General features: G+C 41.6%; 1 pseudogene; it reads right to left on the bottom strand.

Annotated features, from left to right (window-relative positions):
• Positions 1-19,601, bottom strand: part of LOC134415002 (chloride channel protein A-like) — an 87,588-nt pseudogene that overhangs the window by 33,200 nt on the left and 34,787 nt on the right.

Below are 19,601 nucleotides of genomic sequence, written 5' to 3'. Positions count from 1 at the left end.
AGTGGAAAAGTGTAGTCAGGTTATTAAAACACAACATTAGTTACCTAGAGATACAGATTACACCCTGTTCCCAGTCCAGTAAATATAGGGTTTTGACATTTTTAATCAGAATTTCAAGCAAAAGCACTTCTCCTTCCAGCTGTACAATCAACTTCCATGGGAAAGGCATTTAACCCCTCCAACTTCAGCATTCCCTTTTCTAAAAAATCTATATCCCTCTTATAACTCTTTCACATTAGGAACCATAAATAATTTTTCATAAAAACACTTTGAGCTACAAATTTCTACAAACTTTCATAATTTTAAAAAAATTCTTTTAACTAATCCCCCTGCTTTTTACATACCATTCACATGCAGCACATTTTTACCTCAGTTATGACTTACAGCAAGTAAGTCATTCCACTACAAGTAATTCTCCACTACAAGTGCAGAATGTGTTAAAAATAGTGCCCTGGATGCTGGTATTACTTTCTGCTCTTCCGGGAAATAAGTGGCTGGGTCTGCACCTGGCAGTTTATTTATAGTGAAATGTGGTCGATATATGGGATTCTGGGAACAGAATTTCCCATATCCCAATTTCCCATATCCCAGAATTCCTACAATTCTGGGAACAGAATTTTTGTGTGTATGATTTGCTTTCTCTTTCTCCTTCCTTGTTTCTCCCCAGCCCCAAGATTCAGCTTCCTGAGGCTTTTTCTGTCTAACATGGCTTTTGTGTCCCATTCACCTACTGTCAGAACTCCATGTATTGAAATGGCAGCAGCTAATAAAACTATGCTCATCTCTCCATGACTTTTCATAAAACTACTCCATTCTATGTCTTTTTATTTTTGCCTTACTTCTGCTGTCACTCTGTATACGCTCAGTGCACTCACAATTGTGTGAGATAGCATTTACCACCTTGACAAAACTGATATTTCTAAAATGGGCATGTCGTTTCCCAAACATGCTGAAATTCATTGAAGTATTTTGTGCCATCTGTTTCTTCTTTTTTAATAAGTAAGTCTTTTCATCATGGCAACCATTATGACAACCTACCAATATTTATGAGGACATAGCAACACTCACAGGAACAGAAAAAGTGACCTATGAACACCAAAGATACTCTGTTTCAGCTTAAGGTGAACTTGGAAGGAGTCCCTGGTGCGGGAATGAAGATGATATCCTTACATGCAACTCAGGAACGCTGAGGTGTAACTATTACGTCAATGGATGTCTGTATTCCCACATCCAGCAAAGACCCCCAGGGGATTCCAGCCTGCCTCGAGTCAGACCCACCATTTCTTGAAGGAGTTCAAAGGGTTGTTCAATGACATCTTCATGAGATCAGCCGCACAGCTGGCTTTCTGGCGAGGCTGGCTGCCTTTAAGTGGAAACTGTCAGTATCTGCCAAATGGTGGCCAGACACCAGAACAGACTTTCCAATTAGTGGAATACCCAATTTGATGGCTGGATGTGATTTTCCTCTGAGTGTGTGTGTATGTGCATGCTCCACCTGCGTGCTACCACATCTGAAGGCTGCGGTGATGCCCTTGCAGGGAGCCTGTTGTCCCAGGTGAGCCAACAGGGAGTCAGGCTGTCTCCTCCTCCCTGGGCCAGCAGAAGCCGTTTCAGATTTCCCACAGCTGAAAATCACTGTGTGCAGGTTTTACGTAAGGGCCTGCTGGAGCCGGAGCGGCTCCCTTGCTGCCCACCAGTGAGCTGTGAAACACAGGTTATTAGTTCCAGATGCTGCTTCAGCGCCTTTCCTTCTGCAGAAAGTGTGCAGAAGTCACTTCTTTTGGTTTCTCAGGACTCCCCAGAAATAGAAAACACCACCAAAAGTCACTGTGGATTTGTTATCCCTCTCTCAACATCAGGCAGAAAGTCTTGTCCATGAGCCAAAAGGGATCTGTGTTACACTCACTATGGACCTTACAGCCGATTCACAATGGACCTCACAGCAAGAGCCAGAGCCTCATATTAAGTACCAATCCATTGTCACTGCTTGTCTAATACATGCAGCAGGTGTGCCAGTTCCATGACAGTCCCATTCACACTCTAACAGGAGCCTTGTTTTGGACTGAAAAGAGAAGCGCCTTGTGACAGAAACCAGAGGAACACTCAGCTGCTGCAAAATTCCCTACACTTGATCTATGTCTTCATGCCTCCAAACTTTCACCCTGAGGTTTTAAAGAACTGCCTCAAACCTTTCAAACTCCTTATAGGTTTGTTTCTCTCAAAAATCTCTCTAGAGAAAAGTAATTTTTCTTATCACTTCTTAATTATAATAGAGGCAAATACTGTATATGCATCTTTTTGCCAATTTATGGTACAACATTCTCTTGTAAATTCAAACCTTTTCTTCTCACTACAATGTGATCATAATCAGTACATAACTTTAGTAAAACTCACCATTTACATTCTGCATATTTGGGGGTAAAAAGGAATCCAGCTTTAATTGTTCATGAGAAAAAATGGGCCAATAGAGAAGCTGAGCCTGCAGTTTTCAGACGTATCAGAAAAATATAACTTCTTAAAGCCTGAAAACATTCCAGTGTTAAAACATTTTGGGCTCATGGAAAGGTAATTGTGAAAATATACAGGCCCTGTGTAAACATTAAAGTATTTACGAGGTCCTTCAAGGATTTCAATCCGACGGATTGTTGGCTCGTCTTCACTATCCCTGTATTCGTAACTTCTATTGTATATCCTTGGTTATGAGCACTGCAGTAACTACCAGTGCACTTCCAAGGCCAGTAGGTCAGCACTGTGCTCAAACTTAGCCTCCAGCCCTTCCAATCAAATCCCTCCAGCCCTTCCAATCCCTGACTTCAGTCAGCTCCACACTTGCTTCTCACCCACCGCTCTGTGGAAGCCTGCAGCTCCAAACCTGGAGCACAGTGGCAGCTCTCATCCTGGACATTTTAGGAAAGGGAATGGCTAAGACTGGGAAAGGTTTATTTTAGATTAGAGGAAGAGTTAGATCTGTTGGTATTTACTCTAGCATGGGAAAGGCAATTTGTTTCATTTGTTCAGAGTCTGCTCTAAAAATAAACAGTAATGCAACTGGAATCTTGGGCTTCTTTTTATGGTTTCACCAATCTAAATAGATAAAATTATTTTGATTCATGTACTACCTTTAGGTAGTAGCTTCATTAAATAGTCAAAATTAGGTCAGGTGAAAAATCCTCTTCTAGAGTTCACAAGAAATATTGCCTTTACATAAGGCCAGTTTCTTAAACAAAAGAATTTTGTTCAAGAAATTGACAATACTTGGCAAAGACGAGGGACACTGAAAGCCACATGAGACATGGAGGCATTGTTTTCCCCTCTGTAACTGAGAATTTTGAAAAATTAATTGGTTTGGCCAAAGCAACGTGAGAAAATGGGGCAGGCCTGAAAACAGAACTCCCTCCATATAGCCTTCCTCTCCCTGTGTCCTTTGAATGTTCACATAATACGATTAACTGTTTGCATGTGACTTTTTTTCCTAATGGATTTGGACACTGAAATGACTTTATGAAAAATTTGAAGTTTGGGGTGAAATTTAACAGTAGAAAACAGTGTCTCTGTTCTCTGAGGATTAAAGCTGAAAAAGCCCATTAGTTCATCTTTGTACCTCATTCGGTGTCACTAAATTTTGGGGTTTTTTCCAAAATTCCTATAAAGAGAGAAAATCAGGTCTCCTGAAAACTACAGAGCTAAGTAGCCTTGTTTACCATCACCTGTCAGAAAAGCATGCCTCCACAACATAAATATTTGGGTTAATATACACCAGTAACTCTGCCCAGCTGGAAGTTTGCCTTCCATTCATGTTCAGATTAACCTTCTTCACACAGATTCATGTGCATCAACTCTTCACTTTGTTTTGTTGCTTTTAGGAGCAGTTCTGGATAACCTGGTGTCTTGGTTTGGAAAGACAGGTGTCTGCTAAGGAAGGCAAGAGCCTCTCCTGAAATGGAAAAATGTAAGCCCCCTCCCTCCGAATTGTTATAAATTTGAAATTAAGGGGGGCTCTCAGGCAAAAATATGTAAGCAGGAATAACAGTTCTTTATTAGGGAAGAAAATAAGAAGATAAAATAAACAATGCAGTACACTAAAACAACACTGACAGAGTCAGAACACAACCTGACACCCTGTTGGTCAGGGTGTTGGTAGCAGTCCAATTGGAATTGTGGCTGCAGTCCTCCTGGAGTGTCAGGTGGAGCAGGGATCCTGTAGAAAGGTGTAGTCTTCCTCTGAAGATCCAGTGGAAGAGGCGGCTGTTCCTCTAGGAAATCCAGTGGAGAAGCTGCGCTGGTGTTCCAGAACCTCAAGATTATATCCAGGTAGGAACACTTGGCCCCTCCCTCTGGGTGGAGCCTCTCACAATAGGATGCTCTAGTTCTGATCAGTCAGGCAGTGACATTCAATAGCCTGTTATCAGCAGATGTCTCCCCAGAGGGAGGAGTGATTGTGGAAGAGATAAGGAAAGTTGCCCACTTAACAGAAGACAATTGCCCCACAGACGGCAAATAGAATGCAATTTATTTGGCAATCCAGGACACCTGGAAAGCTGGTGTACAGTGAAGCCAGCTGGCATCAGCCCTTGGCCAGGTTAAGAGGATCATGAGGGGAGACACGCTGGACTGTCCCACAGAGAGCTGCTGTAGGTACAGGAGGGAGCAATGGATCCTTTCACCCATCCCACATGGGCACCACCAACTGCACCACGCTGGAACCAAGGCAAGGCTGCGCTGCTGCTCTGCCGTGCACATAAAGCAGCACCTGGTTCTGCCATAGTATTTTTGTCAGGGGTTCAATTCCACTGTTTATGGCTTATACAGCTGCTTTTTGGGTCATGGGATCACACCAAACTCAAAACCCAGCACAGGAGAGTAGGCAAAAAAAAAAGGAATAAAAATGGTTCTTTGCCATGTTTTCTTAAACCTGACATAGGCTTAAAGCCCAAACATAATTTTAACAAATCTCAAAATCTCACCCACATCTCAACACATTCTCTCCATCTTTTCTGTGGTAGCCAGGATTTTCCCAAGACAAAGCATGGCCTTGTTAGAACAGCTCCCTTTTTCCTTTGTGCAGCCAGAAGAGAATCCAGCTTACCACACAAACACTCTAGAAAAGATGGGCTGGATGCCCTCTGATGAGAAAACTTTGCCAAGTTCACCACCTAATGATGTCTGTCAGTAAGAAAGTACCAAGCAGTCATAAAACACACATCTTCTCAGAGAGGCAAGACAGGATGCACCACATGTTGCTCCATGTTGGCAAGCTGTCTTTGAGTGAATACTTATGTCAGCAGGACGAGAAAGGAATCTTTTCGTGTAGTAGTTGCTAGTGCAGGCCCAAACCAAAAGCACCCTCCCAAAAGTCTGGTGATTTTCAAAATCTAGGGTATCATCTAAAAAAAAATCACTAATTACCCAAATTTTATTACAGGCCAAACCGAGACCTTGGATCCCAAATAACCCTCAGACTTGGGTTGGCTCAAATTCTGGATCCAATGTCTGCAGTGTGGGCTAAGGCAAAACCAGAAGAGAGAAAGAAAAAAAATCAGCCTTGCTCCATGGATCTTTAATATAGGGCCACCTCTGATACACTTTAGAAAAATATAATGAGACCACTATAATATATATTCCAGCCAAAATTCTTGGCTCCCAAAACCAGCTTTATATGGTATGCAATACAGAAACACCCAGGAGACACTATAAGAACTTTGACAAGGCTAATATTAAGCTAGAACAAAACAGAACTACTGGCACCAACTCCACTCAGCTCTTAAGTAAACTTGTCCCATTAAAAAGTAGCCTCTAAGATATTTTCTCTCTGAAGTGTATAGTAGCTTATAAAAAGCAGGAAGGGTTGCCAAGTCATAGATGTGTTCAAGTACTCCTTACCCTCATTAAGGAACATTCCCTGGCAGCCAGCAGCTTTGAGTGCTCCAGTGAACCAGATTTTATAAGGGGGGTGTTTACAGTGGTGTGCAATGTAGCTGGAAATCATAGTGCACTGTAGCAGCCCTGCACTAGATACAGCTGTGTTTGGAGCCTTATCACCCAGAGCACAGCATAAAACAGGCAGGGTGATCAATGAGGTTCCAAAAATATAATGAGTATTAAGAAAACAAATCTTAAGCTTCCCTGCTCCATAGGAAGCAGAGCATCCAGAGATGACAGTGCCTAAATACAAATTAGGCAGTGAAATACCACTGAAGATCCAGGTCTCACTTCCACCAGTTTTGTACAAAACAGTATTTACAGGGATGTCTTGACAGTGTAGATAATGGAGCTTCTCAATGTACCCGCTGACTTCCGCAGCAGTTAGGAGTCACATCCCTTTGTGGAGCTGGACCTTAGTGCTGCCCCCCACCTTGCTCATCTAAGGGCTGTTTTTGTTTCTCCACTCAGTGTGTAACATATTTTCTGCCTAGGGATTTCATCCAGACCTGTAAGAGGAATCAACAAGATGATCAAACACTGAAGGTCTCATCATCCTTAATACTGATGAAGAACTAAGAGAAGATCCACACTTTGACGGTACCAGTGCTGAGTACCTAAAATCACTTGTTCTTTTGAGTCTGTCCCTTTTCCTCTCTGCTACCAACCAGGTGCTGTTTACCTAAGGTTTTTCAGTTTCCATTGAAGAAGGATCCAAATTTATGTGGCATTTAAGCAAGCTGTTAGTTATCTGAATCTTTCACTCTGCATCCACAAATATAATTTATCACCTGTTTATAAATACATGCTAGCTACCAGTTCCTATATAGCTGACCCCTGTTTTGATTTGGGGAATCCAGCAATGCACAGTTTATACATCTTGTCATCTTTCAGAATAATACTGAACAAAGAAGATGCAGAACCTGGCACAAATGTAACCATGTCCCCCACGCTTTCCCAGAGCAGCACCTTCAACCAAGCCGACACAACCAGAGGAAGAGGACAGTCTCTGCAAAATTACATCTGGGTGGAGGCATTTGAAGATTAAAATACTATTTAAAATGCTACTAAAGTGTAGCAAATAAGTGGAACTTCAAAACAGCAGAGCCTTATATAAACTGTGTGGTAACTGAGAAAAAAGACTAAAGAAGCAAATAGGCAGGCTCCCACAGCATCTTGTTAGCTGCAGGATCAGTCAGGGAGAAAAAAGAAAGAGAAACCTTGATCCACAGGAAAAACACATGGAAAGAAAAGATCATTGCCAGACACCTTTCTGTGGAATTTCTGCTCCAGAACTTCTGCTAAAGTTTCAGGATGCTCAGAAGCAATGAGCAAAGAGAGATAAGGTAACATGTAAAGAGACTAATTTTTTTTTACTGTCTTATCCTTATATGTGGATTCCCTGTGCTAGATGAAATAATAAGATCTAAGGCTTGGAATTGTTACAAAGACTTAATGGTAGACCTCATAATTTGTTATATTTTTTACTTTAAGAGGCAGACCAGAAATCCCTTAAATCACTATTCAGGGGTTTGGGATGCCCAAGCTACAAGAGAGCTGGAGATCAGACCAAATCCCAGAGGTCTAAGGTGGCTGAATGGTGAAGCATCATTTGTTTGAGAGGATAACAAGGTAACAGAGCATCCAAGTATGCTGGGGAGACCAGGGACATAGAATGATATAGAATGGGTTGGGCTAGAAGAGCCCTTAAAGATCATCTAGTTCCAACCCCATGGTGTGGGCAGGGACACCTTCCACTAGACCAGGTTGCTCCATCCAACCTGGGCTTGGACACTGCCAGGGATGAGGCATTCCCATCATAACAAATATCTTCCTTATGTCCAATCGAAACCTATTATCTTTTAAGTTTAAAACTGTTGACCATTCTCATATCACTACAGGCCCTGATAAAAAGTCTTTCTCCATTTTTCCTATAAGCCCCCTTTAAGCATTAAAAAGCTGCAACAAGGTGTCCCCAGAGCTTTTTTTTTTCCAGGTTGAACAACCACAACTCTTTCAGCCTTTCTTCACAGGAGATGTGTACCAGCCATCTGATCATTTTTGTGGACCTTCTCTGGACCTGCTCCAAGAGATCCATGTCCTGAGGGTTCCAGAGCTGGATGCAATGTGCCAGGTGGGGTCTCACAAGGGCAGAGTAAACCTGCTGGTCACTTTCCTTTTTACACAGTCCAGGTTACAGTTGGCTTTCTGGGCTGCAATCACACATTGCCAGCTCATATCTGATTTTTTGTCAACCAGTATCCTCGAGCCTGCAGGGCTGCTCTCAGTCCATTCATTACCTTGTCTGTACTGTTGCCAGAGATTGCCCCAGCACAGGTGCAGGATGTCATTGAACTTCATGAGCTCCACAGTGGCCCACTCCTCAGGCCTGCCAAGGCCCCTGTGGATGACATCTTTTCCCTCAAGGAGATGAACAGCATTACTCACCTTTTCATCATCCACAAACTTGCTGAGGTTACAGTCCCACTGTCTATGGCAGTTCCTGGGGTCTGCCTTTTTATCCTTCTTAAAAACAGGTATGAAGTTTCCCTTTTTCTAGTCACTGAAGACTTCACCTGGCTGTCATGACTTTTTGAATATGATGGAGAGCAGCTTAGCAACTACATCTGCTATTTGAGATATATATCAGCCTACTCAGACTATGTCTAAGAGGATTTAGGCTAAAACTTGGCAGTCTATAAAGTGTCTAGCTATAAAATCCTTACCAAGTTGTGATGCTATGTATTTTCCTTTAGAGTATTGGTATAGTCTGTGATCAGGTTGTCCAGAAACCTTCTTTAATGTGCTTGGAGAGGAAAAAAAAAGAAGGAGTGGGAGTAAAATGAAATTTTATATATATATAAATGTATATATATATGTCCTTCAAGTGAATAGGACCTCATTCTGAACCAGGAAAGCAGTCATAATTCTTTCCATGGGCTTGTCATCTAATTGGAATACCATGGGAAACTTTATGGCTTCTTCCCCTCTGTTTTATCTGCCGTGGTACATATAGAAGTCATCCATAATGTCACAGATTGTTTTTATTTCCTCCTACTGCATTGCTGGCAATTTTTCCTCTCATGATAAACACAGTTAGATTATACCCAGCATTCAATGTGCTTGTTAAAACCTTTCAGACATGGCTACATTTGGAAGAAAATGTGAACAGAGCGAGTCGCCAACATTTTATTTTTCTAGAGGGTCATTTGAAGCTAAAAGATTGCCCAGTAGACCTCAGTACTGGGAGAAAAGTGAAGCGTCCTGCAAATAGCTTTGGCTGTGGATATATACCTAATTAATTCCTAGAGAACCTCTCAAAGAATCAGTATTTCTGCTAATTATTTTATAGAAGAGAGTAGTACAGAGTTGTCACTAGCTAGGATAAATACAGACACAGCACCTACAGTTAGGAGAGGAAACAGTACTTATTACCTGGCATCAATGCCATGAAAAAATGAAGATTAGGATACTGGTTCATACACTGAAAGATACACAGGACTGAATGGATTTATGTAGATTAAAAGAAATATAGGATGCAACTTTTTTTCCAAGCTATTAATTTAGTCTTTAGTTAATGTAAGCACTTCCAAAAAACAATTCTTCTTACCTCCCTTTAATTGCTGTCCTTGGATGGCAGGAATCACCACCTGAAGGTGTACATTTTATGGTACCCAACATACAAGAAGCCCAGACCAGTTATCCAGAAGTCAAACCACACTCCACCATACTCTGCCGTTGTTCCTCTGGTCTACAGCTTTTGCTCACAAGAAACTGTGACAATGGTCTGTGAAAACCTTCTCTGGATTCTCAGTTGGACCCTTAATAAACAGCATCCAGCTGGGCACTATGGAGCACTTACTGCTCTCAGGACTCCAGGGGCTGTGGTAATTCAAAACCTACCACAAGCCTGAGGAGAAAAGGAGTCTTTCATTTCTTTGTACAGCACATCACACCATGGGGGCCTTGTTCAGGACCAGGTTCTCCATTTTCCCCTTTTTCTCTCTAAGCTCCAGGTCTCAGAGAAGCCACACAGCCTCTGTGTAAAACATGACACAGAAAAATTGCAGATCAGCAACATGAGAGACCTCACCATTTTCTCCTGTCATGAACAAAAGGTTCCTCATCTAAGTAGGGAATGCATTTCAGCTTCCTGAGGGAGCCTACAGGGACATGTTGAGCACCAACCATCTTGGCCAGCATGACAGCCAGCACTACCAGTGGGGAGGACTAGATCATTTGTGAGCTCTACCTAAGGAAAAAATGGAACAAAGGACTTTGCCATTTTTTCATATACCTGGAGATGAAGGCAATGGTTACCTACTTCTTTCACAAGGGAATGGAAAGCAACTCAGTCCACTGAAAGGGGAAGGCTGCTCCCCTCCTTTCCCAGGTAGAGGTTATCAATCAACACTTGCACCAGAGAATCTTGGCTGATGCAGTGACAGCTCCCCCTCCCACCCCTGTCAGCTTGAAGCATGACTCTTACATTAAAATTCACATCTGATTCCCATATTTCAGGTGGCTTGTGATAATTCAGATGTAGGAGAGGATAGTAAGTAGAGATGAAGTAGCCAGATTGCTTAAAATAGCTTGGCATTGTGACAAATATTTTAAAAAGCAAACAAATTCAAATATTTTTTCTTTCTTGCTGAGCTCAGGAGATATAAACTTGTTTTTGCTTACTCCTGCTTCCTGACAGAACAAGCTCCTTGTACAAATGTTGTCTTGAAGGATGCCAGGAAAGGGATGGAGCAGCTTCCAACAGAAGTCCAGCTCAGGAGATCAAGCAGCAGGAGCATCAGTTACCACACAGAGCAATGTTGGGCAGTGCAAGGCACGGTGCAGGCATCCATGTCTCCACAATCACAAACCTGTGAGTTGGCATGAAGTTCTGCTTGTGGAAAATCATGTGCACAAATTATGGTATCTCACCCCGAACACCTCTTCTAAGTGTACTTGTCCTTTTTCCCTATGTAGTGTCTGTATGTTCAGATGAGTGGTGAGGTATGAAATATATTTTTATACTTTATTTCCCTTGAGCTGTTTTGCCTCCATAGTTGCATACAACCACTATAACCAAGCACAAAGGTAGACCAGGTTCACCTGACCTGCTACTGCAAATGTCCAACAGCTGTGGGGGAAGCACACCAGTACAACTGCCTTTGAATAAAGGATTCAGAGTGAATCCTCCTACACAAAATAGAGAGTAATGTGACTGTAATTAATGTTGTTTAGACCCACAATGAAGTGGGTCTCACACTCAAACTAAAGTCAAATATTTTTCATGGTGAAAACCACTGCACAGAAATATTGTCCTTATGATACCTTACTAAGGCTTTTCAGTAACAATTGCCATCTCCTTTCACATCCCACTATTTCCTCTATCATTGCATCCCATTAAATAGGTATATTTATTAGCAATTACCCTGGGACTAAATATGCAACCTTTCCTCATAAGACAAAGAGGCTTTTGCCCAGGAACTTTTCTCCAATTCAGACAAAGTGAATTACAGCACATGGCCATTTAATAGACCTCATCAGTCAGAGATTGTTAAGCACTTCAAATATCTACATTCAAAGAATGCCAATAAACACATTTCTGCATGATAAGCTGTAGGAAATTTATCCAGACTTAAATTTTCACCCTCCTTCTGTCTCTGTTCTGGGTTTGAAAAGATAACATTTGGGATGATTTACAGCATGTCCCAACAAAGGACTCCTATAGCATGGTCAGCCATGTACAACGCAGTCATGCAACTGTCCTTTCTGCTTGGACATAGCCAGAGATTTCCAATAACACCACAGCATTCTTTGAATTTCTCTTTAAACCTAGCTTTCAACTGTTTTATTTAAAAACAGGAACATGTCAGTTGAAAGGAAAACAGCAACTGTGGGATTTTAAGAATTGCTTCATCATATCTGCTGCAACTCATTCACACAAATGGGATATCCTTATTGTGGATTCCTTTCAAGGTTTTTTTTAAGTATCATGCTACAGGAAACTCTTCTGGAATAAAACCAACAGTAAAAATTACTATAAAAAGCTATAAAAGCACTCTGAAACTCTAAATATAAAAATTCTTGAAACTTAAACTCTGAAAAATACTTTCAAGTGATTGTTTTAACCTATACAGAATATCTTCAGAACATCAAGAGCCAGAGCCTGGCTCACCAGCCACGTCTTCCTGTTTTTCATCCCACTTTGTGCCTTCCTCCTACCCTTCTATCCTCTAGCAGGAACAGTCAAGCTGACCTGGCCCAGACCTCCTCCTTTACTGTCAGAAACATTCAGCAGCATTTTCCATCTGCGATTGAGAAACCCTGAGGCTTGTGCTGGTTTTCCCCAGCCCTGCAGCCTTCCTGAGTGCTGGGATCTGGAGGGAGGATGGCTCCTCTCTACAACAGCACCCTGAGTGCTCGGAGCAAGTGCCTCTGCATTCAGCGTTGGACTTCACTTCCTCCAAGGGTTAACGCCTGTCGAGCAGAAATGCTGTTTATCTTTGGCAGGCTAGGATGGCTGAGGTCATTTCTGAAAAGACAGGTTAAAAGCATTTTGAGCAATATCTTTTGTACGTAAGTAAATTTAAACTTTGGCCACAATAGTGCTGGCGGAGTTGTTCAGAACTCTCACTATAGATGGAAGTTGGAGAGGCAATTTCTGTGATGCAAAATTTTCTTGGATATAGGCAATACTGGAGCAAAAACATAAAGAAAACCTGCAGATGACTTAGAAATCAATGATATATTTGAAGCATAAGCATAAAAAATAGATAAAATAATTTATAAAATTTCAAGAAAACTTTGCATGAAAATTTAACTCATTATGTGATCTTAAGATAAAGTTATACAGTAATTATAGATCAACTTATTTATTAATCCCAGCCTAAAGCAAAGTTTTATCTAAAAATTGACTAGATTTCACATCCTAATACTTAGAAACCTAAAGAAAGCCATTAATTGGAGTTCAAATAAATTCTGGGAAAAGGAATTGCCACAAAGATTCACACACGGAAGATGCAGTCATTCATATAACAAAAAGTATGGTGTCTTGGTGCTGATGAAGGAGGAAGAAATCAAAACCTGCAGCTAAAAGTGTCTACTAATGACAAGGATGATGGCAATTCAGCACCAAAGTTCTCCTTAGAGTATCTTAACAAAAATCACAAGCACAGAAGTTAACCCAAGAACTGTGATAAATTCATCTCATATAAGCACATGGACAGGCACGAATCTTCATGCACACAATATCTGTGCTCTCCATAAGGCTTTATTGGTATTCCCTGTTTAGAGAAGGGCCATCTGCTCCCTGCTGAGAGAGACAAAGTGCAGAGCCTCGGGATTCGGCTGCATGAGGAAGTTCATGCTCAGTGAGCTTGGGTGTGAATTTACTGCATATTAGCTACTCAGCACTGACTGCCCATTTGGGTACCCTTGGTACTTGGGAAGTGAAAAACAGCATATTTCACCTTCAAAAGGGAGCCTGCCTAGCTCAAATAAAAGCACTCTTGAAACTAACCTGCACAAAAGCACTCTTAGTAGGTACTAGAACCATCCACCCAAGGGAATTAGTGCCAAGTAACTAGCAGGCTGTAAATCCACTCTGGAGCTCCCTGCATGCTAATTCTCCCAGCAGACAGACCCTTGTGAGCCCAGAGCAGCAGCCAAGCAAGCCCAGCCCCAGCCCAGCACCATCAGGAGCCCATGAGGTCCAGGGCTGGAAGCTTATACACACCCTGTCCTTTAAAAATACCTATGTGTACAAACCAGCTCCTAAAGATTCTCTGAAAGGAACAAGTTATACAGATTATTACAGAGGGAGAGAGAAAATGTAGGTGACAAAAGCAGAGAAAGGAGGGAGGGGAGTTGGGAGCAGTCACAAAACGCTACACCTACAACTCTTCAGCCATAATGCGGAATGTTTCATTTATCAATATTCATTCCAAGACTGCATTCTAGGGGCTGCTCTTTAGGATGCAATTTACTCTCTGTGCATATTGCCAGATTAGTTTTTTTTTTTTGGTTCCTTTTGATCCTATGGGTGAGACAGGCTGTGCCAAAAATGTCTTTGCCTAGGGCACCCGTCTGTGCAGAGCCAGCAGCTCTAATAGGCACTGGAAGCACTCGGCGCTGACACTTCATACATCAGCAGCTAGTAAATTGTACCTTTTTTTTTCAATAATCTCTCTATATACAAAATCCTGAAAAATGTCATTTACACACAAAGAGACCACAATTAATTTATCAGCACAGTTATTCAAACCTCTTTAGACATCATCTTTGTCACCAGAGGAACTTTTCAACAAACCCAATGGTCTTTAGTTTCTCAGGCCTCCACATCATTATAATCTATTAGGCACCTTCGTGTTAGCTCTGTTTTATTATGTAACACATAATTATGCATTTCATTAACAGCATCACCAGGCACAGTACATCAAAGAGAGAAAAGCAGCTGCCCAGGAAATTCAAAGAGATGCAGTTTACTTAAAGCTCACTGTTAAAAACCTCCCCCAGTTTCAGTTAAATCGTGACTAACATGTTTCAAAGATTTTACTCTGGCTCAGAGAGCAGAGTCCAAACAACCTCATTAGACGCAAGGCTGCTGACACAGTGAATATTCCCTGAACCCTTGATATTTCCAATAATATAAAAGGAAAAAATTATCAGCAAGCTACATAGTGCGAATCAATTTTCTTCTACTGAAAACCACTTAGCCAGAGATCTCTTTTGCTACTTGCAGCTTACAAGGACAAATGCAGAAATGAGGGCCCATCAAAAAGAGAAAAATATATATATTTCTTTTGTATTTTAATTAATTTTTCAATATTTGTCCAAATAGAAGAGCTATCTGGCCAACTGAACCAAGAAAAGGCAAAATCTTCTTCAGATTTATAAAAATCATCATCCTTGGAAGAAGCAAACAAAACAGAAGAAATAATTTTGTCATTTTTCACAAGGTTACACTAAACCAAAAGGCTTGGAATTAAGAAAACATTTAGGAAAAAAACCTAAGCAGCTGCAGGACAAAGGTACAAGACAGTACATATGGGAGCAAATTTCAAAAGGGGGTGGATGGGAAGGGACTTGAAGTCTCGGTACTATCAGCCAAACCAAATAGTTTTGGAGTTGAGGCTGCAGCTGGCACAATACACTACCTCTGGGCATGGTTTCCCAGTCTTCTCCCAGATTTTGTGGAAGAATACACACTCCCTCTGGAAAGCACCTTTCAGTTCTCACGTGTACAACCAGAACTTCCCTCCTTGGAAATTTTTGCTCCTATTTTTAAAAGACACCGAGAAAAATTGTTCACGGTCAAGAGAACATTTCCAGAGGGTGGAGGGCTTGTAGCCAGCAGAAAACTTTTGATCATTCTTCTCTTGGAGCAAATACAAGCAAGGCTGCAAGCTAATAATTTGATGTAAAGAATGGAAGGAGACTACAATTCCCTAGTCACAGAAGTAAAAGAGTTGCTCATGAAGCTTTCTTGAGAATAGGAGTTTATGGAAGTAACATCAAACAGGACTAAGTTACTTGTATTTTCACAACCATTTCATAGACAATGTAGATCTGCATTTCAATTTCTTTAATCTTGGTCTTATCATCTGCTGGCCCTCAGCAACCTGTGTGTTGGAACACTTGAGTCACTTTAATTGCCACTTAATAATGTCCTGACAAACCATGAATTAAAATGCTGTTATCATGATCCACTATTTCCATCTGGGATTATGCCAAAAGAGGCACCTTCTTCACATATCGATACAACTGAATACTCCCTTCCTGAACTTGAATTAATCTCTCTCTTTAAAACAAAGTGAAAAATATTCCTTTCCTGTGCACTTCACCTTTAAAGAAATCCTTTATAGTCTTAGGACTACATTCATTAACTCAATTTGCTTTACTGTCTCCTTATCACTCACCACCATCACTGCTAAAAATTTTTGGAAAAGTGGGATGCTGCATTACAGTAAACATAAATCTCCTGAAAAGTCACGATTGTCATGCTAGCCCTGAAAAGTTATGCACTAAAGTTCCCTCACCCTGCCGAAAACGATTATTTCTTGCAGCCTGAGGCACACCAAGCTGTGCATCACACTCTACAAAGGGCGGCACACCCAGCGTAGGTTCACTGCGAGGACGTCCTGCCAAACCCCAGTGCCAGGAGGATTGCACAATTAGTGGGATTCTTCCTCTTCCAGAACTCAACGCCATTAACTATTCCAAGCCATTACAAGGAGTAGGCAGCCTCTCGTACCCTAGAGCTTAACTGCTGCCAAGACAGAGCACGAAAAGATATCTCAGTGCAAGGCACATACTTTTTAAGTAAAGTAGTTCTAATTAATCACACTGGTGCACTACTTCTTAATTTAATTTGTAGTGTTAAGTAAGGTCTCATGCCAGTTTTCTCTGATGTGAATTTAAGTATTTTTGTGAGTTTTTCTGAAGCCAACCAGCATTGTGTTGATGATTTCGTTGGTAGAAGAGAGATTTTTTTTTTTCTAAGACCTAGAAGCAGGACATTGCAAAAGAGAACATAGAAATAGTCGGTGCAGCTAAGTAATCCCTGGAAACATATCAAAATCCTTTGAGTCTCAGTCCTTGGGAACTTGATGGAAAATGCTATGCAAATGTTTGATTTCTTGTTTCAGTCCCTCAAGGCCTATAAATACACCTGTTTTGACAGGTTGCAGCAATGGATGCAAGTGATACCAGAAACAGTATTGGTGATAGCAGTGACTTGCCAAGATCCCCTGGAAAGACATCTATCAGTGCTTTTTTCTGTAAGCTGGCTCTTCAACCTATGTACACAGCAGACAAGAAACCCAGAAAGGAGGTTTCAAAGCAGTCTAAATCTGTGTCAGAAAGGTAACACTGGTGTGTGTTGTGTCAAGTGAACTTTCTATTAATAAAAAGAGCAGCATTGTGTATGTGTGTTGCTGAATATGCCCAAACATTCAGCAGGCTCACATATTAAATCATTTCAAAAAAACAAGCTCTGTGCTGTATAGTAACCCAGCTAAGCAACCTGGTACTTTTTTAACTCACAGTATTGCAGAATGCTTTTAATTATGATTCATGAGCATTTTTTAAAATAAAGTAGACAACTGCAGTGAATCTCTGTTGAATTGAAGTGAAAGCTAAAACCAACATCTTCAGAATGCCAGAATTCTGAATGTTCCCAGCTCCTGAGGTGTAGAAAAGGCCAGCGAAGAAAGACACACTTGACTACAGACAACTGCAGACTACACGAGGTTTTTACCAAGGCTTTTTTGATAAACTCTGTACACCCCAGGCTGAGAAACTCATTTCAACTTTAACTTCAGTGGGAGATTAGACCTTAAATAACAGAAAACTTACAAAATCCTTCTGTTGTCTAAAATGAGCCTAGATATTCATTCACTGCCAGTTTCTTAAAGAACTGCATTACAAAATCTGAGGTCCTGAAACCATTCCCCATCCCCTTCTCTGTGAGAATAGTTTTACTTATTTCATTTTCCAGAGAAGCTACTGCCAAAAAACACACAGTGCTCTTCCCCTAGTTGGAGTAAATTCAACAGAAAATAGTAGGACCTAGTGTATTGAACACTAGGTGTTTGCTGATTACACCTGGTTACTCCAATTATTTTGGGATTATTTTGAACAAGGCTAAAGTCTGTACCACACTATTCTGCATCTCTTCTTCTTTGTAAAAAGGTTGCAATCTGAAAAAGTGTAAAACATACCATTTGAACACGCTGGGCTCCTCACAACAGGCAGTGGAAGGAGAGCAAATGCTTACCCTGTTAGGAATATCTGCAGGCTTGAAGATTTTGAAAAATTGTTTTACTAGGGTTTAATCTCTTCATTAGAAAAACTATCAGGCAGCTCAGTAACAGAAAGTTAGGCCCTGTCAAAACAACAACTGTGAACCATCTCAGGTGTAATCAAAAAATGGTAAGTGATCCCTAAACTGTGATGGGCTGATGCATTAAACAGCCTAGCACTGGGAAGAACCTGCCAAATTATTTTCCAAATAATTATGCACTTCCTCTGCCTTCTTTAAGGAAACACGATGTGAAAAATCTTGAATACTACTCATTTGTCCCAGCTTCTGCAAAAGATTTTCCTTTCCCCACCAAAATCAGATGGAAAAGCAGCCTTGTGGCATTCTTTCCTGAGGAGTTAAAATGAAGACTGTGGCCATGGAGAGAATCCAAAGCTAAATTCACTATTGAGTAATCCTGCTGGAGTAACAGCATTTAAGGCATCTATTTTTGAACTATTTTTAAGCAACTAAGGAGGAGACAGTTTGAACTTGCCTGTGGGGTGGGCACATATGCATTCCTGCCCCTTCGGTGAGGACTCTGTAGCACATGCCATGTTAGCCAGCACTGCAGAAAAATGCTCCCTGATCCAGAGCATGCACATGTGTACTCATTCTAAAACAAGGGTCAAAATCTTGTCTCATCTGCCCCTGTGTAGCACAACATGACCTGTCATGAGCCTCTACTGCATTCTCACACAGCAATGCCTCCCCTGACAGAGAATGTGCTCCCTATCATTTTCTCTCCATGTCTGCTCCAGGAACACAATGTCCCTTTCACGCCCTTCCATCTTGAGCAAGTCACAGGAAGGCACAATCAGAAATCTCCCAAGGTCTGTGCTGCCAAAGTGTGCTGTGAGGATGCAGTCGTTTGTTACAGCCAGTTCTCCCTTGCCTTCATCTCTTGCCTCCTGAGTATTGCATACACTCTGCTAAACAAGTGGGAGAAAGGGAAAAATATGACTCAAGCCTTCCAAATAAATTATATTTTCTTTAAACAAGGGTCAGACTGAGGAACAGGGTGAAATGGGAGCAGTATAACTAGAGTGACCTGATGTCAACCATTTGCTACATGATTTGACGCACCAGACAACACAACTCAAATTATCTCCACAGTCTGTGCAACTTTGTCCTTTCTGAAATCAGGCACTGCTGTGCACATGTTGCACCAGGGACTGCAGATACCACCTGCTGCTGCACAACTCACCAATGGATAACAACCTGGTTGGCCACTGCCAGTTTGAGTGTTAGTGGGGTTTTGTTTTAGAGATATAAGAAAAGAGCTCAGGTTTGGCTCTGCAAGCTCTGCTCTGCCACGTCCATCAGGCACTCAAGAGTTTTTCCACCATCACTCTGTGGTATTTCACAATGAGAGAAGAGCTGTCATTAGGACAGGTCCCACTGGACACCATTTATGCTCCTCTTTTCCTCAATGCTTCTACTTTTCCACGTGCCTCCACAGCTTCCCCTCGATGCCCATCTCCATTCACTCTTGTTCCTGACAGCAGTGCACCTTTCCCCCACGTTCACTGCCACCACCATGTGTGCCCCGAACCCTGCCTTATCCCTCTTGCAAAAACACAGAGGACATGTGGAAACAAAACATGTTGCTGTGCCCAAGTGAGGACCAGGGTCCTTCCTTAGGGATTTGCCTCTCTCAGGACCTACAGCAGGAGCCTCCATCCCACCGACACACCGTGTCCAGCCCAGCAGCTGCTGTTTTCTGTAACCACCTGCTCCTGTTTCAGCAGGGCCCAATAATCTAATGGGGATCTCTGGCCCCAAGCCCCCATTCATCAGAGCACCCACTTACATGGGGAGTTTCATTCAAAATTATTATGAACCCCACAGGCCAAGGAAAAAAAAATCCCTAAAAATGTTT

This window comes from Melospiza melodia, chromosome 1 (genome assembly GCF_035770615.1).
Source record: "Melospiza melodia melodia isolate bMelMel2 chromosome 1, bMelMel2.pri, whole genome shotgun sequence".
Taxonomy (NCBI): domain Eukaryota; kingdom Metazoa; phylum Chordata; class Aves; order Passeriformes; family Passerellidae; genus Melospiza; species Melospiza melodia.
The sequence above is the reverse complement of the archived record's forward strand: the minus strand, read 5'-3'. Positions and strand labels throughout refer to the sequence as shown.